Genomic DNA, 3,893 nt, shown 5'->3' on the forward strand with positions numbered 1-3,893 from the left:
CTTTATCTGACCTTCAATTCTAAATGATAGCTTTGCTGGGTAGAGGAACCTTGGTTGTAGGTCCTTGCTTTTCATCACTTTGAATATTTCTTGCCACTCCCTTCTGGCCTACAAAGTTTCTGTTGAGAAATCAACTGACAGTCATATGGGTACTTCATTGTAGGTAACTAACTGATTTTCTCTTGCTGCTTTTAAGATTCTCTTTTATTTAACCTTTGGCATTTTAATTATGATGTGTCTTGGCATGGGAATCTTTGGGTTCATCTTGTTTAGGACTCTGTGCTTTCTTGACTTGTATGTTTTCTGTCATTATTTTTTCAAATAGTTTTTTCTGGTTACTTGCCTCCTCTCTTCTCCTTCTGGCACCCCCATGATGCAAATGTTGCTATGCTTGAAGTTGTACCAGAGACTCTTTACACTATCTTCATATTTCTGTTTTTCTTCTTTTTTTTTTTCTCTTCTGATTGGGTGCTTGTTGCTTCCTTATATTCCTAATTCTTGATTTGATTCTCGGCATCCTCTACTCTACTGTTGATCCCCTGTAAATTATTCTTTATTTCAGTTAGTGAATGCTTCATTTATGACTGGTCCTTTTTTATGTTGTTGATTTTCTCACTAAGTTCCTTGAAATTCTCAGTAAGTTCCTTGAAGTTCTTCTTTAGTTTTTTATAACCATTGTTTTAAACCCTGTATCTGGTAGTTTTCTTGTTTCCATTTCATTTCATTCTTTTTCTGGAGATTTCTCCTGTTCTTTCATTTGTGACATGTCTCTGTCTCTGCATTTTGGCTGCTTCTCTGTGTTTATTTCTATGTATTAGGTAGATCTACTATGTCTCCCAGACTTGGTAGAGTTGCCTTGTGTAGTAGGTGTCCTGTAGGGCCCAGTGGCTCAGCCTCCCCAGTCACCTGAGCTGGGCACTCCAGGTGTACCCCTCTATGAACTGTCCTTTTATAGTTGAGTCTTGATTTATGTTGGTGTCACTGGGAGGAATTGACCCCCAGGCAAATCAGTTGCTCTGGAAAAGCTGTTGTGCAGGAACTGATCCTATGCAGCAGGATTTGCTTCAGTGGGCTTTGGTGCTCACTGAGTACACCCCTTGAGTGTGTCATTCATGGAGGTGCTAGGGTTGTAATCTGGTGTGGTTGAAGTTGACCACCACGTACATTGGATTTGGGGCCTTCTGAGAGGTGCAAAGTCAGCCTCTGCCTATGCCATGCCCAGGGCCACCCAGCATGAGCTACAAAACAATTTGCAGATGGCTGCTAGTTGTGTTGAGCTTAGTGGTGCCCAGAAGAGGCCAAACCGTGAACCAGGGAAGGTTTCCACTAGTGCCAGGCCTGGACCTGCTTTTGAGAGGTATGGGGCATGCTGATGCTAGCTGCTGCTTGTTTGAGAGATTTTAGGAAAGTCCATAACATGAGGCAATAGGGGCCAGTTGTATGGAAAAGCCACTGGGAATGGCTTGGATGAACCTGCAAGTAGGGAGGGGTGGAGTATCAGGGCAGGGAAAAAGTGTGAGCCAGGTTGATGGAGATTCAGATCTGGTGCAGCTTGTCAGCTCTGTGGCAGGTAGAGCTCAGCAAAGAAACCCTTACTTCTGCCAACACTCTGTCTGGGAGAAAGATGCCCCTTCAGCTCTTGCCCTGATTCCAGACAAGCGAGTTCCTCCCAGAATGTCCCAGGTTCTTTTCAGGCTGCTGCCTCAGTGCTGGAGCTCAGAGGGAGTGAGACTGAGTAAGTTTGTGAATGGGCCCTTTAAGAGGAGCTGCCTGAGACTTCAGCAGCCTCTGTGCCACTCAGCCACAACCCCCACTGGTTTTTACAGCCAGAAATTCTGGGGACTTCTCTTCATGGCACTGGAACCCTAGGCTGGGGGCCTGGTGTGGGGCAGGGACCCCTTGCTCCTCAAGGAAACCTCAACAGCCATGATATCCCTCCCAATTTTAAACTATCACATGTGGGTGTTGACCAGCCAGTTCTGCAATTCCACCCTGTATCTCCACCCCTCCTACCAGTCTTGATGTGCTTCTTCTTTAATTCTCTAGTTGAAGGACTGTTCAGCTACATTTCAGGTGGTTCTGAATGATGGTTTTTCTGTTGTAAATGTTGATGTGGTTGTGGGAGGTGGCAAGTACCTAGTTTACTTACACTGCCATCTTCTGAAATAAATCTCTTATAAATGGACTTTCTGGCCAAGTTGGGAAACACAGTAATAATTATAATGATGATGATAACACTAGCATATAGGCTTTGTCATCTATAAAAGCTTTGATATGCATTATATTCCACTTAATCCTCACAACAACCCTCTAAATCAGGGGTCCTCAAACTTTTTAAACACGGGGCCAGTTCACTGTCCCTCAGATCGTTGGAGGGCCGGACTATAGTTTAAAAAAAAACTATGAACAAATTCCTATGCACACTGCACATATCTTATTTTGAAGTAAAAAAAACAAAACGGGAACAAATACAATATTTGTACTAGCATGTGGCCCGCAGGCCGTAGTTTGAGGACCCCTGCTCTAAATTAATGATGGTTAGCATCATTTTACAGATTATCAAACTGAGACACTGAGAGATCAATAAACTTGCCCAAAAAGATCAGAGTTAGGGCCTAGCTAGTTTGGACCTGAGGACCAAAGGGTCCCGGGTTCAATTCCTATCAAGGGCACATACATTGGTTGCAGGCTCCTCCCCAGCCCAGATCCTGGTTGGGGGATGTGCAGGAGGCAACCAATTGATGTGTTTCTCTCACATTGGTGTTTCTCTCTGTCTTTCCCTCTCTCTTCCACTCTCCCTAAAAATCAATGGAAAAATATCCTCAGGTGAGGATTAACAAAACAACAACAACAAAAGATCAGAGTTAGTAAACAGCAGAACTTCAGTCTTCTGATTTCAAATTCTTTACTCTCTTGATTCCAACACAGTTACAAGCTGCCCAGGCCACAGATTTGCAGAAGTGGAAGCAGGCAGACAATAACCATGTACATCTCTGAAACTCACCCCTTCTTTTCCATGCCAGGAGTCTCAGCCTCAGCCCTCTTTCACCTTGCCACAATCTCCGACACATTTTTAAGGTCATGGTTCAATTTATCTCCCACCTATCAACTTTATTTTTTTCCTTCATCCTATCTAATAAAAGAGTAATATGCAAATTAACCATCGCTCTGTCACTCCATCACAAAGATGGTGACGGCCACGGAGCTAGAGCGAGCAGGAGGCTTGGGTTGCCCCCGGTGATGGAGGAAGCCAAGCTTCTCACCTGCCTTGTCCTGCACTGGGCTCCGCTCAAGGCTACAAAGTTTCAATTATAGAAGATAAATAAATCCCAAATACCTGCTTCCAGCCGGCATGGCATCCATTCAAGGAGGGGCCGGGAGCCTGGGTTGCCAGGGGCAACCCGGACCTGGGCTCTGCTCAAGGCTAAAAGTTTCTATTATAGAAGATAAATAAATCCCAGAAAAAAAAAGAAAAAAGAAAAAAAAGAGAGGCTGGGAGCTTGGGTCACCAGGGGGCGTGGCCAACCTGAAAACTGCCATCAGCCCCTCACCCAGGATGGCCAGGCACCCCAGTGGGACCCTCCCACCCTGAAGGGGGTGTGACCAGCCTGAAAATGGCCCTCAGCCCCTCACCCAGGCTGGCCAGGCGCCCCAGTGGGACCCCCACCCTGATCCGGGACACCCTTCAGGGCAAACCAGCTGGCCCCCACCCGTGCACCAGGCCTCTATCCTATATAATAAATGGGTAATATGCAAATTGACCCTAACAGCAGAACGACTGGGAATGACTAGTCACTATGACACACACTGACCACCAGGGGACAGACGCTCAATGCAGGAGCTCCCCCCTGGTGGTCAGTGCGCTCCCATAGGGGGAGCTCTGCTCAGCCACA

The sequence above is a fragment of the Myotis brandtii genome, unplaced genomic scaffold (genome assembly GCF_000412655.1).
Source record: "Myotis brandtii unplaced genomic scaffold, ASM41265v1 scaffold994, whole genome shotgun sequence".
In the NCBI taxonomy this organism is placed as follows: Eukaryota; Metazoa; Chordata; class Mammalia; order Chiroptera; family Vespertilionidae; genus Myotis; species Myotis brandtii.